The sequence below is a fragment of the Panthera pardus genome, unplaced genomic scaffold (genome assembly GCF_024362965.1).
Source record: "Panthera pardus isolate Hobbes unplaced genomic scaffold, ASM2436296v1 HiC_scaffold_6, whole genome shotgun sequence".
NCBI lineage: Eukaryota > Metazoa > Chordata > Mammalia > Carnivora > Felidae > Panthera > Panthera pardus.
Genome location: NW_026526991.1, coordinates 21,011,332 through 21,038,757, shown reverse-complemented (window position 1 = coordinate 21,038,757; position 27,426 = coordinate 21,011,332). Strand labels below are relative to the sequence as shown.

Here is a 27,426-nt window from a genome sequence, read left to right as displayed (position 1 = left end):
AGTCACAGAGTAATATACATAAAGTTTAAATGAAACAAGTATGACAAAGCCTTAAAATTTCTTGAATATGATTGATTAGTGATTTCTTGGAGTTTAAAAAATATTTTCTCTGCATAGTTGAAGATTTCATTCTAAAACATTTATAGAAGGACACAATCTTAAAGAAAAGTTTTAAGCTTATTGAAATTTAAATAGAAAATTTAAATAGAAAATTTAAATTTAAGTTAAATGTAAACTAATGCTAAACTCAGAAGCATGCAGTGTTAATTGGAAATGTTTGAAAAAATTCCATTTCATATAAAATGCTAAGCTTTTTACTTATAACCAAAACAATAGAGATCTGTCAACTTGATAAGAGTTGGCAGAATGAGTCTACATGAAAAAGGAAAACAAAAAAAGCAATAGGAAATGAGCAGGGCTTACTCCAATGGATAATCTGATTAGAATGCCTGTCACAGTACTTACTGATGTTGCTTATGTTTGCCAATATCTGTGTAAAGAGGTGTATTAGGCAGGATATAGTTTTAATGGCTGCCTTGAAGAACCAAAATAAAAGTAGCTTAAACAAGGGAAAAATCTATTTGTCCCTCACACAATAGTCTGAGTTTAAGTAGTTTAGGACTAAAATAGCAGCTCTGCATTGGCAGGGACCCAGACTCCTTTGATCTTGTTGCTTTGTCATTCTCAACATACAACCTCCTCATGTGGTCCAAGATGGCCGCTCCAGCATTCACCATCATGTCCACATTTCATCCAATAGGAAACAGATATAAAGAAAGTGGAGGACATGCTCCTTCCTTGTAAGGAATACTAGTAAGTTTCTCATGTTAGTTCTGCTTATGTTCCATGATTACACCTGGCACGTAGGGAGGCTGAGAAAGTCTTTGTTCTGGGTGTCCATGTGCCCAGTTAAAATTCAAGAGTTCTAGTTTTAAGCTTATGAAAGGAGAATGGATATTGGGAAATAATTAGGAATCTCTGCCCAAGTGGTGAAAATCATTCTTTAACAGCTGGTACAAGATTCTTCTTATAAAGGGAAGTGTATTGTTTAGGGAAATATATTTATGAGTTAGTTGGGTATAAAAATAAAAGCATCAGGGCAAAGTCTAGGAAGAGAAGGTAGGATAAAAGGAGTTTGGATATTTCTCTGCATGGGTAAATGAAGGTATGAGGAAGAGGAGAAAGGGAGGGGTACCAAGTTACTTGACAAAGAATCTAGACTCTCCAAATTTTTATCAGGTCTGCCATTTAAAGAAAGCCTCTGTGAGGCTGGGTTTTATGTATGGGTTAGAATCTAGGAAGGGGTTAAGTTTCATGTGCAAGTCAATAATGTGCATGATAAAGAACAGTGAAACAGTTCACGGATGTAGGCACTCAGAATCACCCTCCATGGGCTTGGTGTCCTTGAACCCAACTTTGGAGAGTAATTTCTCTATAGTTTCCTGGGTGTTCATAGTGAATGAACCCCTGGCAGTCCTCTTTCACATCTTCTAGATATGAAGTAGACCTGAGTTCTAGGAAGAACACAACCCAGGCTCCAGCTGAAGACCTTACTAAACTCACTCTGATCTTGGGAGAGTCCATTCACCCCTCTCTGTCCCAGCTTCCCCTATCACTAGGAGAAAAAGTACAACACCAAGACTCCACACCAGAATACTGTGAGAACTTCTTCACAAGGTTTGTTTGAGAATTTTGATGAAAATAGTCACAAAGAATTCCAAACTTAAATGCTGGTCGTGGTTTTGAAAATTCTCCAAAAATTGATTCTGGGATTTTAAAAAGTTATTATTTTGTGGCTTAAGCTAAAAAATATATATTTAAATGATTATTATTTAAAAATTTATTTGTATCTCAAGTGGACTCAGCTAAATGATCATTCATTCATTCACAATGATAGGTGCTATGGGAAGATAACACAATGTATTAGATATGGTCCTTGGCTTAATGCAGCTTTTTATTAACTGGGTAAGTCGTTCATTGATTCAGAAAATATTTATTGAGCACCTACTATATGCCTGCCACTGGGCTGGGAACTGGGGATGAATGGGGAATGGGAAATACTACCCACCCTCAAGACGTTTCCTATGGGTGAGGCAGACATGGACATAAACAAGAAAGTGTGATTCATGTTATCAAAGAGGAAAGTATAAGGTACTGTGCTTATTGATAGCAAATACACAAAATTTAAAGCCAGACTCATTTGTGGGATCTTTAAGATAAAAAAAAACCCCAAAAACTGCAGACTAGAGGGCCCTCCCAGTTTTCAAAGCATCTGTGATTTTTCTGGTATTGTTTATAGAACAGAGCCTGAGAAAATCTTTTCTGCTAACAAGCCAGAATTTGGTTTATAATTAGACAAGAGGGCTCAACAACCAGGGGTGATGGAACATTGCCGAGAATCTTGGAGAGGACCAAAGGGAAGCAGTTTAAAATTAATTTAAATTTTGAGGTTTTAAAAATGTCCACTTATTTTCCATGGAAACCAACCTCAACCTACCTCAGAGACTGGGTATTTATGGGTAGAATTATTTGTTGTGTATTTACCTGCTTTAATCACAAGTAGTGACTAATAAACACTATGTGCCATGCAGTGCTAGATGCTTTATATACATTATCCTATTTAGTTTTTAGAAACATCTTGTGTGGGAATGCTTAGTCCCATTTTATGAAACAGAGGCTCAGAAAATGTATTTTGTCTCAGTTTACACTGTGAGTGGGGCAGAACTAAGATTTGAACCCAGAGACTATAAGATCCTAAGCCCTGTGCTCTCAGTCACAGCTACTACAGTGTATCCCAGATTCTATCATTTTTACAGTAAAACCATTTTAGCTGTCAATCATTTACATTTTATACCCTCTCTCCTACTCCCAAAAACACATGTAATAAAATACATTATAATAAACATATAATAGAAAAGCAATTACAATAAAGATAAAAAGGAAATCAAAAGCCTTTGAGGCAGGGACAAGATAATCACACTAAAGTAATCATTTTCCATAAATGTTTGTTGAGTGAACAAATGAGTGAATTAAAGTAAAATCAGACATTTTAAGCTTAGAAGTTCCTAGAAGCTAGAGCAAAAAGGGAACCATGATGAGTTATATATCTAATGTAAGAAAACATGGAAGCTTGGCAAAACAAGTTATTGTGTGGTCTTTAATAATAGAGGTAAGGTAAATGATGATATCTTCAACTGCAGTATTTTAGAAGAAACAGAAGTGATGTATATATAACAGTTATTTTTCTAATAGATGATCTAATATCATCTCTAAAAGAGATGATAAATCCTTATGAAGCATTTCTATGAAGAGTTAAGCTAATATGCTCTAGGTAGGCCTCTTTCTGTTATTCTAATATGATGAGTCTGGTTTTTCAGTTGCAGGAAAAGCCCTCTGCCCAGAGAAGACATCCCTGTACAGGGAAAGAGTGTGGCACTAGAATGTTGTGGGTCTTGTGGCTACCTTCTAGCTCTTGGCTTAAGCAAGTCCCTTAGCCTGCTTCAGCATCCTCAGCTGTAAAGAAGGTAACAGGATCTACTTTAAAAAGTTTTTTAAGTACTAGGGTAATTATATGTAAAATGGCAGGTCAGGACATAATGAGTATGATGATGATTGTCTAGTTTTCTTTGATTCTTATTTGCAGTCAGGGAGGTCTAAGTTTGTTTCAGTTGCTTTTGTTTTTACACATTTTTTTCATGGTGTTTGTTTATATAAAGTAGATTTGGAGTTTACTAGATAATATGCTTCATGAAGATAGGAAATGTATCAGTTTTGTGCTCTGTTGTATGCCCAATGACTGGCTCAGACCAAGGGCTCAATAAATATGTATTGAATGAATGATTGAATGAATAAATGAATGAATGAATTAGGGTGAAGTGGGGAGTGCTTGTGCCCATAACTGTACTCATCCTCATTACACCATGCATCAAGTTTTCTGATTTGGAAATCTTTCTAATATCACATTGCCCCTGAGGATGAGGGGTCCAGTCTTCCAATACCCTCATTGGTCTGAATGATAATTCACATGTTCCCCTTTCTACTATTGCTGAAGATCTGTTTGATTTGATTTTCATAACTACCTTCTCCATCTTATTTCATTTTACCTTTTCGGAGGAAGAAGAGGAACTCCAGCTCCGATTATAACTTTAGATTTCATATGTGATTGTTATAGACACATTCTGCTCATTTTATCTTGTAGATAGTAGCTTTGCTTTTTCAATATAGTACGTTTAGCAATTGAGCCCAGGGAAGCCCACATTTGTGGATAGATGCTTTAATATTACGCTATAAGAATAACACTTTAATAAACTATCCACTAATGAAAAAGCCCATGATTGGTTGTATTAACCAATGACTATAGATTCACAGAGAAGATATTACCAAAGTGACTTATAGAGACTGATGCTTAGCACTGAATTTTAAAAATCAATTAAGAAAAAATGTTAATAAACCAAGTATTTAATATTCATAAGATATGGAATCATAAAATCAGAAAGGATGGAAGAAACTTCCAAGGAGATCTTTTAGGAGAAAAAAAATGAAAGGAGGTGGCATCGACAAAATGAAACCTAGTAATTAAAATCCAGTGAGTAATGATCTACTTTCTTTATAAAATGATACCGGGCCTCATTCTGATGACAATCTGATTCTCTTTGATAAGTATAGTAGCAGGGAGGGACAATATTTTGAAAATGGGCTTTGTTAAAAGAACAAAGCTTTCACTCTTTTCAGCCTCATCTGTGATATCTGATCCCCAAATCTGATACAGACACATTCCCTTCCTCTGCCTACCAATAGGAAAGGGGGGGATGGGCTGAGAGCATCTTATGTCTGAAACAGTTTTTCATTTTCTAGTGAGATGTGTCTCCCTAAAGTGTCACCTTGCCGTATATCCTTTCGATATAACAGATGATGATGTATTATTGTATTGGGAGTATGAGTTCATTTCTGAAATGTAAAACCCAAGAGATGGGTATAGGTATTCAGCTCATCTTTTGCCTATTGCTCAAGTCTTGCTTGTAAGACACCAACCTGACAACTTATGCCCAGGGTATAAAGTCTAATTGGCTGAGCTGGACCAGGGGAGAAAATTGCCTGACATTGGTAGAAGTGTTCTCAAAGGCCATAGGCTCCATGGTCCAGGAAGAAAGATTTCAGCCACATCTGCAGAGGTGTCACTAAGATGTCAGGTCCAGGAGTGAGCAAGTTTAAATTGCTGGCGAGAAACTCAAGTGTGTGAAAAATAATCCTATTTTCCATTCTTCCAAGCTGTCACGATAATCAGTCTTGGTCATTATTGGGGTTCTACTCTAGTGTTGTGTCAAGCTCTTATACATAGTACAACTTCATCAATTATGGGACACCATCCACAGTGTTCACCACGGGGCTACCCATTGTCCCAGACTGCAGGGGCCTTCTCTGCAGCTCACTGGTTTCTGCACCACACGCAGGGTGCCTGAATCTTTGGCAAGGCTTGGAACCCCTGGGCCTCAAGCCCAGACTTTCTAGAAACCCCTTGGAGTCATTTCTTGGAAGTCCCCTCACTACACATGGCAGAGTGAGAGTTATTACTAATCTTCTACTTTACAATCTTGAGAATATCTTTCCTCTAAAACACTAAGTGTTAAATAAACCCAAGAGTTGAATAGTCAATTAGAGTATTAGCAATGCAGGGGCTTGGGTGCACACAAACACACACACACACACACTTTTAGAAGAATTGATATTACAAAAAAATCATTTTATTGATCAAAAGAAATCTAAATGTAATTGGATTTCTTTTTTTTAACGTTTATTTTTGAGACACAGAGAGAGACAGAGCATGAGCTGGGGAGGGGCAGAGAGAGGGAGACACAGAATCTGAAACGGGCTCCAGGCTCTGAGCTGTCAGCACAGAGCCCCGCACAGGACTTGAACTCCCGAACTGTGAGATCATGACCTGAGCCAAAGTCATATGCTTTACCAACTGAGCCACCCAGGCACCCTTAACTGGATTTCTTTTTATTGATGTTATGGGTTAATATTTTTTCTATTTTGATTTATGTTTGGAGGATGGTAATGTTGGCACCATATTCCTCTCAGTCAGGATCTCTAAAATTCTAAATCTTGCCCACAAGTCACTTCTCTTCTCTCTCTCCTCTCAGGTTACCATTAAAATATTTTTGAAGAGGTCTTTCAGGGGTTTTCTACTTTTTCCCCAGTTGGATATATGGGACCATGGGGGTGGGTAGGCAAAGAAAAGGAAATGCACAAGATCTATCTACTTGCATAGAGTGGTGGCTTTTCTGGAGGGACTGGAGAATAGAGGGACAACACACATATATCCCATTAATATCCTGCTTCACAGCTCATGATAAGAAGTTATAAACATGATAGAAACAAAATTTGAAAACTGTTTGTATTTAGTTTTTTGGGGTTCAAAGCAAGGAATCATAACTACCGGGTAAAAGGGGACGTGTTTATGGGTGAAATGCCCATTCTTTCTTTCTGACAATTTATTTCAAATGGCACTGATAGTTCTTTCATTTGTCGTAGTTGAAGGAAGAGCTTTTTCCAGTAATTTTTTCAACACCCAAGATGGATTTTTTTAAAGTTTATTCATTTATTTTGGGGAGGGGGAAGGCAGAGAGAGGGAGAGACAGAATCCCAAGCAGGATCTACTCTGTCAGTGCAGAGCCCGACATGGGGCTTGAACCCACAAACTGGGAGATCATTATCTGAGCTGAGATCAAGAGTCAGACACTTAACTGACCGAGCCACCCAGGTGCCCCAGCATGGATTCTTCAAGAAACAAAATATTTAGTTATTTTTTGTATTTTTGCCTCTTGGAACAGATTTTTTCCCTCTAAAATATATTCTGTCCTACCCTGCCTTTTACATGAAAGAAGAGGACACAATTTACCTCTCTCTGCAGCTCCCCAACACTCACTCTCTTCTGGGTTTTCATATTAAACAGAGTCCTCTCATATTTTGGGGAAAACTTTGGTCTCTTGCTTGTGGCCACCTCTCACCTTGTTCTAGATTCTTTTCTGGTTTGCTGATGAGCATTTGTTATCAGAGAGGAAACCAAGCACCTTGACTTGGGAGGATACCTACCAAATAACAGCAAATGGGCTCTGGGCCAGGACCCAAGCCTGCAGAGCCTTCGTGGCAGCCATTTTAATGACATTATCAACTTTAATTGAGGAGGGTCTATTAAATAAAAGTGAAGTCCAGTGTATTTGATGTTCTAAATTAAACTTCATAAGACACCAAGATATAGATACTTTAATCTTCTTTTTATAGTTGTTCTAGTAGATCCCAGAACAATTCAGAAACTTGCCCAATGCTCTTAGACTTGACACAAGTTTTTCAAACTATGGGTCACAATCCATTGGCAGGTCATGAAATCAATCTAGTGGGTCAAGATCAGTGTTTTAAAAATTAGAATAAAATAAAATAGAAAATATCAGAATAGATGACACATAGAAGCCTAAGCATTTTTGTTTATGAACTTTTATTTCAGTCACACATATATGAATGTGTGTGTGTGTGTGTGTGTGTGTGTGCATTTGTGGTCTGCATTGAGGTATGAAATTTATTTACTATTTGGGTCCCAATTCAAAATATTTGAACAACTGTGGTCTGCACTTCCCCAGAGAGTGAGGTTGTTTAAATGTGACTTCTGGGAATATGGTTGACATCAGAACTCTTTACAACCAAAGCAGATGAGATGAATGGTCTACTATTTATTCCAGAAAAGTTAGAATTTCCTTATAAAGCTGTGGACATAAAACCATTGAAGCACTGGGATATTTGCTTGAATTCAAAAGACCACCAGGGACCATCCCAAGTGACCATCTAAATCACTGAAGAGTTTCATGGTTAGTAGACACTGTCTATTTTACCCTGAAGGACAATAGCTGCTATCGTTCAGTGTTTACTGTATATTAGGCCTTGTTCTAAATGCTTTACACACAGGCTCTCTTTTAACCTTTTTAACAACTTTATGAGGTTGGTGTTGCTGCCCACAGCTTAAGATGAAGACACTGGATACACAAACGATGACTGAGTCAGGTGCAGCTTGGCTTCTACACCATTAGGTCTAATTTAGAGGGAAGGATAGTGATACCATATCTTCTCTCGGAGTCTGTTCCCTCAGTGTTTAACAACTTAATTTTTTTCTGATGAAAGATTTTCTCTGAATCTAATTTAGATTGCTCATGCTACAGTTGAAACCCTTTTCCTCTTTGTCTCCTTTGTGGTGACAGAGAACAGCTGGTCACCCTCCCAATGACAATGATGTGTCGTCAAGAAGGGGACAGTAATTGTCCTCCTTCAGAACCAACAATATCAGCTCCTTGGACCATTTTTCCTCAGCCCTATTTTCCACCAACCCTTCAATTACTTCTTTGTTTCTTGTCCAGTCCTTTGAGAATGGCTCCACAGCTTAACTCCTTACCAGCCCTGGATGTGAGACAAGACAAAGTTTGGGCACTTCTAGTTTATGTTCCCCTGAACTTCCCTAGAATGGGCAACAAAAGGCTGATTTCTAATCTGCATTCAACCTCAGGGGCTCCTCCCAGACCCTTCACACCCAGATCTTGGCTTCCTATGCATGTACTCACATCCAGAGAGGACACACAGTCTTCACTGAGTGCTAAAGTTCATCACAGGCCCCTTACCTGCCCCACAGCAGGCTGCCCTCCCCCACTCCCCGAATATCCTCACAACTTTCCCTTCTTTAAAGGCTCAGCTCTGCCTGATGACCAGAAGGGTGTAATCTCACTCACCTCTGACCACCTGGGCACCTTTCCTATTTCTCTCTAAGCCCTTTTGACTTTCTGACTCAGAATCTTTGTGTACATATCATTCATTTAAAACACTAATTTGCAGTTTAATTTTTAAAACAGGCAGTATGTGCATATAGTATACAATCCAAAAGGTGCAAAAAGTACACACAGCAAACATTTTTCCTAATACCTTGTCCCCCAGAAGCAGGCAACCAGTGTTACCAGTTTCTTATATATCATTTCAGACACATCCTACGTATCCAATTTGTGATTTTATGTGTGTGCATATGTGTGTGTGTGTATACACACATATATGTATACATACATATATATGTCTATGTATCTAAATACATATACACACATGTGTGTATCCACAAATTGGATAAGTACTACACACATTTTTCTGTACTTTCTTTACAATGAGTAGTTTAGCTTGAATGCTATATCAATTATGAGTTCATAAAGCACTTCCCTGGGGCACCTGGGTGGCTCAGTTGGTTAAGTGATCAACTTTGGCTTGGATCATAAACTCACAGTTTGTGAGTTCAAGCCCTGCATCAGTGTCTCTGCCTTTAGTGCAGAGCCCTTTTGGGAAACTGTCCTCCTCTCTCTCTCTGCCCCTCCCCAGCTCACACACACTCTCTCTCAAAAATAAATAAACATTACAAAAAAAAAGAGCTTCCCCATTCTTCTCTGTGGCTGTATAAGTTTCTATTCCATGGGTATACCCTAATTAATGTCACCTGTCTCTACTGAAACACATTTTGTTTTAAGAGCATAGGCTTTGGAATCAGACTACCCTGACAGAGTTCTGGTTCATCACTGATTAGTATATGATGTTGGCTATATGTTAACCTACTTAACTTCTCTGTGCCTCCTTTTCTCATCTATAAAATGGGAATTATAACAGTACCTCCATCCTAGGCCTGTTGTGAGGACTAAATATGAGAATCAATGTAAAGTGCTTTGAACAGTGAGTGGCACATAGTAAGCTCTCAATAAATGTTAGCTTTTGATTAGGTTGTTTCCCAAATTTTGCTATTGCATTCTATGCTTCAGGGAACAGCCTTGGACATAGGAGTGCTATCCAAATATATAACAACCCTTACAGCACAAGCACCAATCAATCAGAATGAGGCTGGCCACAGTGCTGAAGCATGGTCCTGGAGGCCCCTGCAGTATCAGGTGTTACTTCTTTTTTTTTTTTTTTTAATGTAAATTTTAGTTAGCCAACATACTGTGCAATGTTGATTGGAGGAGTGGAATTCAATTCAGTGATTCATCATTTACATACAACAGCCAGTGGTCATCACCAAGTGCCCTCCTTAATAGCCATCACCCATCTAGCCCATCCTGTACCCACCTCCTCCATCCACCCTCAGTTTGTTCTTTTGAAATGCCTGGTTGCAGCAAGGTCTGGGGTTTGGGGAAGGGGCTGGATGGGCAGGGCAGGAGTAGGCGGCTGGGTGGGCTCAGGACAGCTATGTTTCCCAACAAATAAGAATTTTAATATTTTAATCATCAGTACAGTACATCTGGAGCATACTAGGTGAATTTAGCACTGTGTTCAAGTATCACTTCACACATCTGAGTGAGTATCTTTTAGGATAGACTCCGGGAAGGGGAATTACTGGGTAAAAGGTTATATACACTTGCAATCTGTTCTACTTGGAGATTGTACCAATATACATCCCCACCAGCAATATGTGAAAGTACTTGTTTCTTCATCCTCACTGGCATGATATGTTAGCAAACTTCTTTTTATCTTTGCCCATCTGATGGGTGAAAAATGATATCTCAGTATAGCTTGAATTTCTCTTATTATGATTGAATATGAATGTCTTTTATGTGTTATCAGCCATTTATATATCCTTTGTTGTCTTTTACTATGGTTCTTATTATGATTGAGTTTAAATGTCTTTTTTATATGTTGGAAAAAAAGAGAGGGAAGCAAACCATAAGAGACTCTTAACGATAGAGAACAAACTGAGAGTTGCTAGAGGGAGGTGTGTGGGGGGGGGTGCGGGGGGATGAGCTAAATGGGCAATGAGGATTAAGGAGGGACTTGTGATGAGCACTGGATGTTATACGTAAGTGATGAATCATTCAATTCTACTCCTGAAACAATACTACACTATAGGTTAACTAACTAGAATTTTAAAATTTGAAGAAAAAAAGTCTTTTCATATGTTTAACAGTCATTTGTGCAATCTCTTATATGTATCATCTTTGCATGTACTTTACCCATTTTTCTTTTGTGTTGTTGACCTTTTTCTTATTGATTTGTAAAAGCTCTTCATATATAATGTGCCACTCATTCTTTTAGTTAACTGTAGAGATTTTATGAGCACCTGTAATAGGCTTGGTGCTGTGTGAGGACTAGAGATCGAGAAACTAAAAAAACACCACCACAGGACTTGCCTTCAAGGAGCTTACAAACTAGTAAAGGAGACAGATGAGGAAATAAACAATTGCAATAATGAATAAAAAGTGCATGGAGGGGGGTGAACATGGAGTGCTTTGAGGGTATAGAAAATAGATAACATTTTCACATGGACCATGCTGATTAGGGAATTCTGCAAAGGTTGAACAAAGTCTTTATTAAACCAGATGTTTAATAAATGATTGTTCTATGTGTAAAGACAGACATTTTAAGTACCTTGTGTGCCTCTTCTGTTTCAGTATCATGATTTTGTAAGGAGACCAGCATTATGATTTTCACCATATCTGATGCTGTTCTATTGTCATGGTCTATATTTGGTCCCTGGAAAAACAAAATGAATAGTGTAAATACAATGTCACCACCATTATAAAGTTCTGAAAATATGCCTTCTTGATGATAAGTAGCTTTCTCCCTATTGAAGAAAGATAGCTTACCATTGAGCTATCAGTTGAATTTCCCAAACAGATGGGGGCCTTTTCAAATATAAAATGGACCATGCCCTCAAATGTTTTCTTTATTCTACCTATTAATCATCTTTTTAGCAGCTTCTGGGTTTAAAATGCAGGTTGGACATAATATAGTACTCAGGCCCAACACTGACCTTCATCTTTCTATTATATCTTTTATTGAGAACCTGCTGTGAATGTTTCACATCCAATTAACCCGTAGAGCGGCACATGGCATTAAATGGGTCATCCTATTTTAAGACTATTTTTTGTAAGAGTTGAATGCGGTTTGGACAATCCACTCCAGCTGGGGCTGGAACAATTGAACACAAGCCTTGGGCAGAACAAAAGTTCTAAACAGCATCCCTTATGTGTTGTTTGTAGTGCACCGCAGACTTTTGCAAGTCATAAACCCTCTAAGCAGCTTGTACTTTATCCACTGGGGTTGAGAGCCACTGCGTCATCTCCCAGCAGTGCCGGAGGAAAGAACTCCATGTTCCTATCAGGAAGACTTCATGTTGTCTGACTTAATAGACTGGACCAGCTATGTAATCTGTGGGGCTCTGTGGAAAATGAAAATATGAGACCCTTTGTCAAAAAATTATTAAGAATTTTCAAAACAATGACAATAAAGCATTCAACTTAAGCACAAGGCCTTCTAAGTGAGGGACCCTGTATGACTGCATAGATCGCATGCTCATGAACAGCCATGCAATTAACAGCTCCTGTTAATGGGCCACTGAAAGCTGTAATGGATCAGCACAGCACAGATCCCTGGGACCGCAGATGTGGAAGGGCCCTTGGCTGTCATCTGGTTGAATATCCTCATTTTGTAGGTGAGAAAGCTGGGGCTTAGAGAGATAAGGTGAGTTGCCCCCCAAACACTGGTGGAATAAGCAGAGGCAGATCTGTAACTATAAAATTTTTTTAATGTTTATTTATGTTTGAGAGACAGAGAGAGAGAAAGAGAGAAATCATGAGCAAGGGAGGGGCAGAGAGAGGTGGAGACACAGAATCTGAATCTGAGCTGTCAGCACAGAGCCTGATGTGGGGCTCCAACTCACGAGCTGTGAGATCATGACCTGAGCCAAAGTTGGATGCTTAACCAACTGAGCCACCCAGGCGCCCCTGGATCTAAAACTATAGACATAATGTGACAGAAATATGTGGAGAAGATACAGGTACAGATTACTTGTCCCACCCTGAAATTTATAATTTCACCTACTATAAAACCATGACTTATGTTACACTTTTTTAAGTAGCTAATTTTGTGTACCTCTGAGAGTTCTATCACATTTCCATTAATAACGTAGATTTCTCCCCATTGAAGAAAGATAGCTTTCCTACCAGGGAATATAAATGGAATGTGTGTCCTTTCTCTATTCCCTTTGCTTCCTTCCCCACCAAATTATGCCCTGAATCTATACCCCATCAGCCTGGATTCTATGATCTTTTGACTAACCAGTGCTTAGTTAGATCTACGCTGTGATCTTACAACTGTTTTATATTGAAATCTAGGCCTCATCAACATGTACATGTGTAAGTGAAACAAAAGCTCCAGTAATTGGTACATACTTTTCTACTTGCAATGGTGATATTTGCTATACTATTTTAAACAAATGCTCTATTTCATTGAAAACAAATAAATGCTGGTCATGACCCATTAACTTGATTTTATGAACCACTAATGGGTCATGTCACACAGTTCAAAAGACACTGCTGCAATGTCCATGTTGCTTCTGTACTGGGAGGGGTAAGTGAGGATGGGAGGCATCACATAGGACATTTCCTCTGGAAAAGAGAAGAACCAACAAGGCCCCCATTTGCTGGCAAAGGGCAAGAAATAGACACATTTAGACCCTATTGGGAGACTATAAATTGGCCCAATCTTTCTGGAATCAGTTTGCTAAGTTTACTGTAGAATCTTAAGGATTTTAAGGATTTAGAATCTAAGGATTTAGGTACAAAGGGTGATCATTGCAATATTATTTATAATGGAGGAAAATTGGAAACAAGTGAAAGTTTCAATAGTAGGCAATTGGTCAATTGAGGGCTATATATATATATATATATATGAACTGAATATTATGTTGTCATTAAATTATGTTATATGTAAAAGAAAAGATTTAGTGATATTAAAATATTTATGATACAGTAAAGGAGGAAAGCAGATTCAGAACAGTATATACCATATGATATCATTTTTATGAGATGAGAAGTTGTGATATATCTATTTGCATTAAAAGTTAAGAAGGAAATAGATCAGTATGGATAGTATATTCTATGATTCTATAGGTTGTAAGAATATAAGTGAATTTTATTTTCTTCTTTATGATTATACGTATTTTCTATTTTTCTACAATTACCATTGCTACTTATGAATTAAAAACAATAACAACAGCAATAAAGGACTCCTCCAAAAAAGGGGGGGCAAGGAAGATACATAAAGCAAAGTGCATTTGATCTAGGATGAATGGAGAAACTAACCTGAGACTTCCTAAGTACAATATAGTAATGTTCTTTCTCATGGATTACATCTTAAAACAGGTTATGAATATTTTACTTTTAAAAGGTTCTGATTATTAAGATTGGTTGTCTGGGTTCAGATAAATGTTCAGCTATGTTCTTCACCATCTATAAGAGGGCTATCTCCGCAATGTAGACCCCATGACTTTAGGGAGTCACTTAAAAAAGGTGATGGCAGAGAGATGGGTCAGACTCTTGTATGGTTTCCAGTTTCTAGAAGATTTCACATCTGATGGTGCCTGGCAGTTGCTTCCCTTTGCTGTTTTTATACCATGCATTTTCATACGATATTTCATGTTGATTTTCACAATAACCCTATGTTGTGGACATCGTTTTCCATTATTATATTATTTTGGAGGGAGAAAACTAAGATCGAGAGATTGACTTGCACAAGGTCATATGACAAAACCAGAGTCAGGACTCAAACCTACGTCCCTGACCTTTAGATTAGCCCATGCTTTTGCCACTGCCCCTACCATGTTGTCCTAGGTCTTAGAAATTTTCTCTGGTTTGAGAGCATAGCTTCTTGAGGGTTGTGGTGCCTAACCAGAGAAAAGAAGTTATTTAAGGCTGTAGTATAAGGATTGTTGCACACACACTTCTGCTAAGACCAGTTCAGTGTTGGGACAGACATTCACACTCACATCCAGGAGTGAGCCAGTGGGGAAAGAGGCCAACTCGACTATCCATGCTCTCTTTCCTTCTCTCCTTTTGTGCTTTTCAGTGTCCCCCCTGTGGTCACTGCCCTGTGAAGCTAAGTGCCCTGTCTCTGTTCTCTGACTGTGGTGTCACACACACCTCCTGTCCCTAGGTTAGGTTGCACCCTTGCTACAATATTCACAGTGTAGCTGTTCTGCTTCCCATTTGCTTCAGGATCTTTTATCATCCTTGATCTGTGAGAAACTCATTCATTAGGGTAGATGGGGGGAATTTTCAATTAAAAAAAGGAGGAATCCTCTAGCAGATAAAGAAGCCAAAGCATTAATCAAAAAATATTAATTTCTATGAATAGAGATCTTTTTGTGACAGAATGGTTTTTCTGCTGCATACCTAATACTATACCAGAATTGATCACTAGCAATATGTTAATGACTTCCCTCATCTGTATTCTATTCAGCAATTAATTAAAATATCCCAGTTCTGATAAGCATTTCATAAATATTTTGATCTCACTTTGCCTGGCTTAGTAGTAGAATAAAGTATAGGAGAAACTAGATCAGCTTTGAAGAAAACAAAGCTGTTTAAAGCCCACCTTTGTTGCTTTTGACAAGTCACTGAATCTCTAAGCCTTGGTTTCCTCATTTGTAAAATGGAGGTAATACTTCCTAGCTTCTAACTAATAAGGACTGAATGTAAGAAGCCCTCATGCCCCCAGTGATGTGCTGAGTTGGCTTGTCCCAGCTCATAAGAGACAACTGGTAAATTTTCAGGAGCTTTTTGAGTTGGTTGTTAAATATAGCCATTATTAAAAATTAAATAAATGTACAATTAAATACATTTTAAAAACAGAGGTAATAAATACTCAAAACTCATCACATGCTAGTTATTTTACTATATTTTACAATTATCTCTGCCCTTGTGGTTAATTCCATCTGTTGTATCTGTAATGTAGAAATACTAAATAATGATGTGCCACTGTACATTTCTTTCCAACCTTGGGTTGAGTAACATCTTGTTGATAGTGTGGCTACAATGAGAATATTTACACCACAGAAATGAGCAAAATCTATAAATCAGGACTTGATTCATTGCTTTGTTGATTGTTCGGCCCACGGATATTTTTGTACAGCTTGCAAAATAAGAAGTTTCATATTTTTTAAAAATCTGACAGAGATCATATGTGGCTGCAAAACCTAAAATATTTACTTTTTGGCCCTTTAGAGAAAATTTTGCTGAGTATAAAATGTTAATAGTAAAGATTAAACTTAAAAGCACCTCATGCTTGTAGCTTTACATTGTGAGGAGCACACACCCAAAAATGAAGAAATGTCTTCCGATGTCTGAAAACGATTATTTGATTCATCAAAGAAGCTGCTTGCATCGCTGATTAAGTGATGCAACATATATGTTGGAGCTGAAAGAGGGTACAGTTTAATGAATATAATTTGTGTGACAGTAACAGTTCAACAGTACGTCGCACACGTGATTTCATGACAGCAAATATACTAGGGAAAGCATCAGTGGACTAGAATGCAGTTCCATTTATTAAATCATGGTTGAAAACCAGTTACCAATACAAGAGAATTCAGCAAGCTAACTAAAAGCATTCTGTGAGAGTCAATTGGCTACATGGAATTTACAATACACAAAAATTTTATGTTTTATTATTATTTGTGAAACATGTTACACATCTGTTATATCTAAAAAGGCGAAACATGAGGATGTGTCTTTAAATGTACTCACCTCCCTGAGAGCTGACTGTTAAACATTCCCGGGCATACTACTGCCCCTACCCCTATCTCTTCATGCGTCCTCCATACTCTGTTGAAAAACACTGGCCTTCTTTTACTTCATGGGATTCTCCAAGCTACCTCCTGGCTCAGAGCTTTGCTGCTGCGTTACCCTTGCCTGAAATTTTCTTCTCAATACCTTTCACTCTCAAGACACCTGAGCTCCTTCAGTTCTAGTCCAGCTGGGCAGATGTGATAGTATGAAATGCTAGGGAAAACAATAATCGCTAATGCTTAGATAGCATTTCTAGGTATCAGATTCTCTAGATGTACTAGCATGTAGCACATATGAATTGATTTCATCTTTATAATAACCCCCGTGAAGTGGGTAGTAATTATATGTCCATTTTACAGATGAGGAGATCTAGGGATGTTAAATAAAATCCTAAGGTCTAAGGTCACACAGCTCATACGTGCCAGAGCTGAGATTCGGACACAAGTGATAGGTTCCAGAGTGTGTGTCCTCCACCATCACCTTCCACTGCTACTGGGGAGAATGAAATCATAGCATAGGCTCTTGCCATCCACGAAGAACTGGTTTGGGAGTCATGCAGGAGTCCTTCGGGCAGCCCAGAGCTGCAGAGCAGGGTGAGTGTCACCACAGACTCTCCAAATGGGAGGGGGTAATTTATAGGGCTAAGTTTCTCTTCTTCCTTGTGATGAGGGGTGTGTCTGGGGGCATGGTTCAGTATATAGGGAGTCCACAGGCATAAGGAGTGTGAACCTGTAGGACTAACACATGCTATTTAACAAGAGGAGTAAAATCTACCATTCCTAACAGATTTTAATGTAGACCTTCTACTAACTTTACTGGGAACACTGGTGCTTGCGCACACACACACACACACACACACACACACCCATGTGTGTGCACAGGTGTGCTACTCTGGAAAATTGTTCTTTTCTCAGCTCACTCATTGATTTAGCTAACAAATAGTTATGCAACCATTTTGCTATGAGAGGTACTATGCTAAGACCAGATACAAACACAAGTTGGCTACCGTCCTTGTCCTTTAGAAATTTTGTTCTTGTAAAAGAGATAAGTAGGTAACATTAATAGACAAGGTTGGAAGAATTAAGGGACATTGAGGGAACTACAAATAAAGAGTGAGGAGGGTTTGGTGGGCAGCATAGAGACAGATGAAGAATGGGGTTGGCTTCAGGGAGAACACAGCAATTATGGTGGGCCTGGCAGACATGAAGATATGAAAGGAAGGTGATTTAAGCAAAAGGAAGAACTTGTGCAAAGGCATGGAGGTCTGAGAGCTTGGCATATGTAGGCAAGAAGTTAAGGTCTATGGAGAGACAGGATGTGAGAAAATGCTAGAAAGATAGATTAGGGCTAGATTGTCAGACGGTGGAAGGGGTTCTAAATGTCAAACCATAGCATTTAAAAATTATTCTGTAGTCAATGGGAACCCATTGGGGGTTTTTGATTAGAAGAGCATCTAGCAGGGTGCTTGCTGGGTACAGGGTATGCAGACAACCAATCAATATTAGTTCAATTGATAAAGCAAAGAAATAATAATGGCTAAAATTTATTGTGCGCCTGCTGGTATTTTTTTTTCAAACATTTTACACATTTTTAACTATGCAAGTAATTCTCACCACAGCCCATGAAATACTCCATTTCCATCTTCCAGATGAGGAAGCTAAGACTCAGAGAGGCTATGTGTCTTGCCAAGGGCTGTGACAAACAAGTAGGCATCTGACCAGAGCCCACGCTTTATGCCGCTATGCAACTTGGAAAGCAGAGAAAGAAAAGAGGAAAAGAGATATGAGGCCAGTGCCGTTCTTCAAGAAGGAGACTGTGGTAGGCCCAAATTAGCAGAGGAACATGGTGGGCTGGAAATAAGAGACATTCCAAAGATAGAATCCACATGAATCTGTTATTACTTGATATAGGAGGCCCTGGAGAGGGAAGGGTCAAGAAGGCTCAGTTGCTAACTTCAGTCCCTGGGAGGTGGTGGAGCTATTAAAAGAAATTGGGGATGGGGGGAGGGGAGAGGACAGTTCCAGTTTAAGGCCTTGGTGCAGAAACCTGGGTTCTCAGAATCCTGCAGGCAGTCTGAGGAGAAATGTTTTAAAAGGCAAGTTTCAGGGCTCCTCGACTGGGTCCCATTCCCTACTCTGGAGCTCTGGGAGTTTGTCCTGGGAATCTCGAGGCTCTCCCAAGGTTCCTTTCTATGTTTATATCATTTATCAGGGAAAGGATTGTTAATGACTAATCTGTGTTCATGAGGCACAGAGCCAAGGAAGAGATGTTGCTGCTGAGCCGGAAGGCCGCCTGTGATCATCTACAGCTTTTACTAGAACTCTCCCCTCTTCCTCCTCCTCCTCACCACACTGTCTCCTGGACTCACCCCAATGCAAACCCAGGTTCTGAACATTTGTAGCAGAATTGCTGCGATTTGAAGGAAGACTGGACTCAGAATCCTCCCAGGGCCTTGAAAGTTCATCTCTGACCTGAGACAATCCAAGTGAGTACCTAATTCCTCTGGGAGGGGGTGTCTATCTCAAGGCAACAGAGGGGAAGTTATCATTTAAAATTTTTCTTTAACGTTAAGAAGTGTGGTCGATGAACGAATTCTGTTAGTAGAGTTTGATGTAAAATCCTGAAAACAAGAAGGGAGAGAAACAGAAACTAAAAACAAACAAAAAGCAGCAGGAGTTAATGGGTCTAACAGTTGCTTACCTTATTGACAAATTATTTAGGGATATCTTTTAAACATTGTGGTCACCCAGGAGAATCACCAGAGACTGTGAATTTCAGAAATGTTTTCTGTTCTGATTCCATAGACAATTTGACCTGTATATTATGCTCTATTTTGGTGATTTATCAGATCTTGCTGTGAGTCTGGGAATATTGCTAATATCAAATGACTTGGGACCTAGGGACAGGACAATATTTAAGCCATTCTTAATTAAAATAAAAGTTTTTCCTAGGAGAAGAGTAGGTTTAAAAGCTTTCTCTTTTGATTTCGGTTGTAAACCTGCTCTCCATTTATCATACTAATATCAGATGGAAATACTAAAAAAAGATGGAAAATGTTAGGAAGAACTTCAATATTAAAAGTGTCCAAGGTTTGAATCTACAGACAAGGCATCTCATTGTCTGCTTACTGCCACAGTGAATTAAGCAACTGAAAGGTGAGCCTGGATCATTTCTTTTAACTGAGTTTTTATTTAGAAGGGGGGAGGGGATACACATGACTCACTTTGGATTCTTTCTCTGGGAAACTCACCTGAGTTTTAAAGATATTTGATGTGTCACTGGCACTGCCTTAGAAGGACTTCGGCAGTATTAACAAGAGAAGTAGAGAAAGATGTTGAGGGAACTATCACTGGGTTTCTAGCTGTGATTTTATGAAATGGTAGACACTTTCATCTTTGAGTCACTGCTCCCCTTGCCCCACTCCAAATTATGGACCTATGCCATTTGCACCGTGGACTTTTCTGTTTTGCTGAGAATGTTGCAATGTGGCTGATGCAACTTGAAGGTAGCTGATAAGTACCAGCTAGGGACAACACACTCTTGTCCTGAGACCCTTCCTCACTATTTGCAGCAGTGTTTTTCTCTAGGCTCCTCTGCCCTCTCACCATAGTTGGAGAGGTGAAGTAATGTAATCTGGTCTTCCCACACCTCTACACCTCCCAAATCTGGTCAGATTGTAATGGAACACCCTATAGTTGTGAGGCCCTGAGTACTTTGTAAGGAAAGGAAAAGAAACGTGTGTGTGTCTTCATGAGTTTGTAATGGAACTGGCTTTGAGTGTCTACTAACAGGTCACAGGCTTTACTAAAACTGCCTGTTCCCATCTCACAATAAGCCTACTTGAATTTTGTCTTATATTCATTTTTCAGATGAGCAAACAGAGGCTCAAAGAGGACAACTCATTTTTTTTTTAAGTAAACTCTACCCCCAGTGTGGGGCTAGAACTCACAACCTTGAGTTCAAGAATCACGTTTCTACCAACTGAAACTAGCCAGGCGCCTCATGAAAGAAGACAAATAACTTACCCACGATGACATGGTTAGGAAGTAACAGGTCCCGAACATGGAGTCTGACTCCAAAGTCCTTTCCTTGCCCCCCTGACATTGTTGGAGGCTGGGAAAACTTGAAATCTGGAATTATGGGAGAGGAGGAGGATCTGCTTGCAAGCAGTTCAGCTGACAGAGGTGATGCGTTAGCCATAGCACAATTGTGAAGATTCCCAAAGCCTCGTAGGGTGTTTTCTAGTGACTACACCATGAGTAGGGGAAGTGGAAAGTTTCAGCACTATTTGCTTTAACCCAGAGGTCAGTCTGGGAATGCTGGTTGGAGATTTCAGTTAAGAGTATCTTAATTAAAGACTCCACGAACCCACCATGGTGCTGTGATTAGGGATGTCCAAGAGGAGCTCAGCACTGCTATTGGTTCATAGAGTCTGCAGGTTATGAAAGCCTGGAGAATACACATCACCATGTGATAGATTTTAAAAGGCTCACATTGTCCTCAGGTGAATGAATAAAGGAAAACATGAAGGCATGTGTTCTTTTCTTGATAGGAAGAGTTTCCCCTTCATTTCACTAATAGTCTCATTTTCCTCTTACATCCTAGCAACATAGATTATGAAGGGGCCGAAAGAAATAGGACCAATTTTCTTTTTCCCAGTTATTTCCTATTGTGGTGTTATTTCCTGCCAGTGGAGATGTGGCCACATACTATACGAGTGTTTTTAGTTACCTAGTTGCATGGGAAGGCAAACGTCTCTACATAAAAATACCAACCCATCTTTCTCTTCTCTCTCCCTACGCTATCATTCTCTAATCCCTGTGCCCTCCACAGGCAGTTAGTTTCTCCCTCACTTTGCCCCTTTCCAATTTTTGTAATAAAGGAGTGTCTTCTATTCTTATCCTCTCTCCTTTTTATAAATTTGTGTCAATACAGTGCTAATAATATAATGCAACTTGGTTGCAAAGTGAAATAATGCATAGAAAGAGTAACATATTTTTTCTTTGTTAGGTCCAAGTATTACAACAGAGTTCTGGTGACTAAAAATTAATATGTGTGAATGCAATATAGATTTTGATTAATTTTTATTTTTCAACATAAAATTCTAATAAACTTTGAGATTTTACTTCCCACTCTAAACAGAATCAATGTTGCAATGAACATCCTTGTGCATGTGTGCAAAGGTTTATCCAGGAGCCATATTTAAGTATTAGAATTGTATTTTATTTTAATATACAGTGCTCAAGGGCCCTCCAAAAAGACTAAAACCTATGCCCTCACTAGTAGTCTGTAAAAATACATATTATCAAAATATTTTGATAATCTGATAGGTGGAAATGCTGTCTAGTTAACATTAATTTGCATTTTTCTAATTAATTAATTTCAGATGTTTTGTATGTTTATTGGCTTTTTGTTTTCCTGTTGGTGAATTTTCCTCTTTATATCCTTTGCCAATTTCTTTCTTGGATTGTTTATCCTTTCTGTTTTTATTTATAGGAGTTATTTATGTATGGTTTGGACTAATTTTTGGCTGCTATTTATGCTGTAAACATTTTCTCCCAGTTTGTTTCCTAAATTTAACTCTGTTTATGGTGTCTTGATTTCTTTCTTTTTTCTTTTAACATAGTCAAATTTATTCTTTTACTACTTATTTATTATTTAATAGATTCTTCTTAATCCCTACATTCATAAAGGTCATGAATGTATTTTCCTATATTTTCTCTCAATAGTTTTATAATTTTAAAGTTTTTAATCCACCTGAGACTTATTTGTAAGAATGATACAAGGTACAAAGCTTTAATTTTTTTTTCCCTCAAAGGAATTGTCAATTTTCTGGACACTATGTCTTGAAGAGGTAGGTCATTCTTCCCCCACTGATGCCAGCTGAATCCACTAGCATTGTTGCAATGCTGCACACAGCATGCTATTTCCCTTCCTATAGCCATCCCACTGCATGCCTTCTTCCTAGTCTAGTGCCCACTCAGGATTAAATTCAAGAGGCAGCCCTCCACCCTCAGAAATATTTCCTAGTCACATGCTTCACACCCACCAGTGATTCCCATTTAGAATGAATCCAAACTGCTTACCACAGTCAACAAGGCCATATGAAAGCTGTCTTCTCTCAGACCTCACCTCCTGTTCTCTCCCTTTGCTCACTCATTTCATTGGGCTTTTGCTGTCCTCCAGTGTCCTGAGCCTGGCTCGCAGAACTTGCTGACCACTCTGCCTTGGAGCTTTGCTGCTTATCCTCCACTTCTCAGCTTAAATTTCCACTCTTCAGAGAGCTCTTCCTGGTTCCCACTGTCCAAAACAGTGTCCGATGGCATCGTGCTATCACTTGTCCCCTTTATTTTCTTATTATCATTAGTAGAAATCTCACTTTTTGTTTATTTTCAATTATCCATCTCTTGCACTAGAATGTACTGATTTTTTTTTCTTTCTCATCTTTCACTCTAGTTCCAAGGTCTAAATCAAAGTCTGATACATAGTGGAGAATTAATGAATGTTGAATAAATGAATGTCCTTGTTTATGTTCCTGAAGGGACTTATGCTTACCTCTGTCATAGCAGCCCCCACACTATTTTAATTGGGTTTCCTTGACTGATGTTTATACTAAGCTTCCTGAAGGATCATGATTTTTCTTTCTTTCTTTTTTTTTTTTTTTTTTTTTTTGTCTTTATATCTGATGCTTGACACAGGGTTGATAAATGTATATTGGCTGAATAAATAGGTGAGTAAATGAATTCACTTGGCATTGACATTGGAACTTGACATTGAGATACCATTTTTAAAGAGTAAATATATTACTTTATTTATTAAAAAAAATTTTTTTTAACATTTAGTTTTGAGAGACAGAAAGAGACAGAGCACAAGCAGGGGAGGGACAGAGAGAGAGGAAGACACAGAATCCGAAACAGGCTCCAGACTCTGAGCTGTCAGCACTGAGTCTGATGTGGGGCTCAAACCCACGAGCTGTGAGATCATGACCTGAGCCAAAATTGGACACTCAGCCGACTGAGCCACCCAGGTGCCCCAAGAGTAAATATATTACTTTAAAGGAAATACTCACTTTCTTTAGATACCAGTGAGACAAAAGCCAGCATGCCATATTGTTCATTTGGGGGATTATAATCAGTTATCTAATACTGTATAACAAGCTGCCCCAAAACTTAATGGCTGAAAAAGATAATGATTTATTATTTATTGTAATTCTATGGGTTGGATAGGTGATTCTTCTGCTGGTTTTTCCTGGGCTCAATCATGCAACTGATTTCAACTGGAAGATAAACTAGGTCTTACTCCCATGACTGAAGTCTCTGATATTGGCTGTTGATTGGGATGCTTGGAATGACCAAGTCTCTTTCTCCTGGAGTATTTCATTCCTGGCCTCTTTATGGCATGGTGGCCTCAGCCCATCATTCCAAGAGGGTGAAAACAGAAGTCACAGGTCTCTTGAGGCTTAGCCTCAGAAGTCAAACAATTCTATTGGTCAAAGAAAGTTGTAATAATAACAGCTCATTAAAGGGGTGATGAAATAGACTTGATGAAATAGACTTCATTCAGTAATGGGAAAAAATGCAAAATCAGCTTTTGGTTCAAGATAGCATTGGTCTCACTAGAACAATTTGCATAACACTTTATGGATTTATTATGAGCCTTTTTAGGACTTACTCTGTGCCTGAAAACCTACATCCATAATTTTTTGAGACAGGCTTCTTTCTACTTTGGACATGTCAAGCGATTATGGAACAATGCTATGAGATAACGGGATTATGCCCGTTTACCTAGAATGCCTTTTTACCTAGATGTGAATATCTATTAGGCACCTCCTTAAATTTTTTGAACTCTTAGCAAGGATCTTACAGCCACACCCATGATTTGATATTTACCCTTTGTCCATTTCTTACTTGAGAATCTTCTGCCAGATGGAGAGACCAAAAATGCAAAACAGTCTTACTTTTCAACTTAGCATGTCTTGAATGCATCATTTTACTTTAAATTCTACTTGAAAATGAACAGTGCCTTCATTAATTCATCTCTTTCTTTATGGACCTTATCATGTATAGCTAAAAACACCAACTGACACATTCATTATACTCCTTAGAAATCTCCTCAATCAGGTCTACAAGTTTATTAGAAAACACTCCATCTCCCAAGTTACCACAGGTGACAGTGTTGCCAATTTTTTCATGACTATAAAAAGTGATCCATCCCCTTTGCAGTTTCTTATAGTAATTTTCTCACTGTTCTTCCAATTTCCAAAGCAGTCTCCTTACTGCCCTTCTAGGCTCTGCCCAACCCTTAATCCCAAAGCCAAGGCCACATGTTTTAGCCCTTTTTGTGTTGTTGTTTTTACATCCTCCCTCTTACAGGTACTGCTTCTACATCTGTTATTTTTTTCTTTGTTAACAGCTACCCAAAAGCATACTGACTTAAAAGAATAATGATTCATTAATTCTCATATTTCTATGAGTCAGCTGAGTAGGTTCTCTGACATTTTTGCAGGGACTTACTCAGATACAAGATCAACTGGAAGGGAAGGTCCAAGATGGCCTTGTAAATATGCCTATAGTTTTGATGTGGCTGTCAGCTGGGACAATTGGGATATCTGGACTTCTCTGTCCTAAAGGTTTTGTATCTGAGGGCATCTATACATAGTGTGCCACTCTCGGGGCAACATTCCTAGATGAGAAAAAGAAGCTCAAAGTTCTCTTAAGGTCTCACTCAGATGTCTCATAGCATTGTGTTCACCATTCTACTTGTCAAGAAAGGTACCAGATCAGCTCATGTTCGAGGGCTGGAGAATAGACTTCATCTGTTGAGGGGTAGTGGCAAACTAACATTGCAAAATGGAGTGTAGAATGGAAGAATGTATGGTGTCTACTTTCACAAATAACAAATAATTTACATAAATAATAATCATAAAATTTTAGGAGATCTAATGAACTATTTGGGAAAATAGATGATAGGTCAGTAATAGAGAAAGCATAAATAATTTCTTGACCATTCTGACTATAGAAGATTATGGAGGAAAAGAGACAGCTTTCTTGACTACGAAGAGTAAACATTAAGAAGACACAAAACTATTTCTGATAATTCTGAGGGAAGAGAAATTAACAAAAGGAGATTTGGGAGAATTATTAAAACTATTTTATGGGATGGTCAATTTGCATTTAAAATAGTTAAGAGATTTCCAACAAGAATGGATACAGTTCACTAATGAGGGCTTCATTGTGAGAAAGCAGCCTTAGTTGTCAGGTTTTGTATGTGATTAAAAAAAAAATCCTTCTTCAGTTTCTATGTGTGTTGCTGTTGTACATTTCGATTCACTAATGGTCCTGTGGCCCAAACAAGATGGACTCTAAAGGTGGTTATCTACTAAGGTATATTATTCATTTTTTCATATGTGTGTGCAGTTAGTTTATTTGTCCACCCTCTAATTCATTCAATCAGTAAGTATTTATTTTGTATCTAATACATACCTGGCAGTCTGCTAGGCACTGGAGGTCCAATGTGAGTTCTCCTGGAGCTGATGGTCCAGTGGGGGAGATAGACAACCACTCACCACAAACACAAAGACAGAGTTACAACTGTGACAAGAAGAGGTACCAAGTGGTATCAAAGACTCCTGAAGGTTAGTGCTAGTGAAGGTAGTTGAGAAGCCAGTCTGGAGTTTGAGCAAGACCAGCAGGGAGCAGGTACAGAATGGAAGGGTACTCACTGTCAAGTTCTTGGCTCTCAGGGCCTCAACTTTTATAGTCAGCTGGAAATAAAGCTCAGCCACTTTTTTATTTCTTTAAACGTTTTTTCATTTTTTGAAAGACAGAGCGCTAGTTGGGGAGGGGCAAAGAGAGAGAGGGAGACAGATTCTTAAGCAGGCTCCAGACTCTGAGCTCTCAGCACAGAACCCAAAGTGGGGATCGAACCCACACACCATGAGATCATGACCTGATCCGAAGTCAGACCCTTAAACGACTGAGCCACCCGGGAGCGCCCCAAAGCTCAGCCACTCTATAGGCACCATTGTGTAACCTCCAGAGCACAGAAACTCAAAGGGCTGTCGAGGTCTGGTTGGCTTAAGTATTTTTGGTTCACAATGCCTCAAGGAAATATACCTTTAAGTGGGTACTTTAGAAATACAAAAGAAGAAACAATATAATGGGCAAGCCCTGTATAGGCTTACTTCATTAATATGTGCATATGAACACATTGACTGCCTTAGGCAGAAGTGACCTTGCAGAACTGCCGATTCACCCTTACTAGGGGCTGGTAAGTGGTTAGTGACAGTCTTGGTGGGAGAGTACACGAGAGAGCATGAATTTAGAGCTAGATGTGGGTTTATGTCCCCATTCTGCTTTTTACTAGCAGTGTGAGCTTGAAAAATTTGCTTAATCTCTTTGAACCTCAGTTTTCTCATCTATAAAGTATGTATGTTAATATTTGTTTGGCTCATTATAGATTAAATGAGATAACATAGCATGGATGATGCTACCATATACTGAGTACTCATAGTATGGTAGATATTATTTTAATCTATATCTCCCCAAATATGTACTACTCTGATAGTAATAAATATGGTCTGGTTCCTATAGGGCATCGTTCTCAGAATAATGTAGTCACAATGGCCATACTGACTTGCAGTTATCCTGCCTGACCTGTGGTTGGTACTGGCCACAGATTGTCCTATAAATCTCTGTGGACTTTGAGAAAGATCTATTTACCTTAAATTAAATTTGTATTTTTACCCTGAAAAGAATGACTTAAATTTGAGTGCTTCTGGGAAAACCAAGTTCCT

General features: G+C 38.7%; 1 protein-coding gene and 1 long non-coding RNA gene across 3 annotated transcripts in view; one reads left to right on the top strand and one right to left on the bottom strand.

Moving 5' to 3' along the window:
- The window catches only part of LOC109265397 (uncharacterized), a 35,766-nt gene extending 14,983 nt beyond the window's left edge, over window positions 1–20,783 (bottom strand). The window contains exons 1-2 of the long non-coding RNA XR_002079163.1: window positions 20,657–20,783; window positions 11,431–11,535 (exon numbers count right to left, since the gene is read on the bottom strand). This is a non-coding gene — a long non-coding RNA (uncharacterized LOC109265397). The remainder of the gene's footprint in view (window positions 1–11,430; window positions 11,536–20,656) is intronic.
- Window positions 18,750–27,426, top strand: part of NR1H4 (nuclear receptor subfamily 1 group H member 4) — a 74,201-nt gene continuing 65,524 nt past the window's right edge. Inside the window, exon 1 of one of the 2 annotated variants that reach the window (XM_053895090.1) lies at window positions 18,750–19,116. The gene's annotated coding sequence lies outside the window, so the exon portion shown is untranslated. The remainder of the gene's footprint in view (window positions 19,117–27,426) is intronic. The other variant, XM_053895091.1, reaches the window with a different exon arrangement.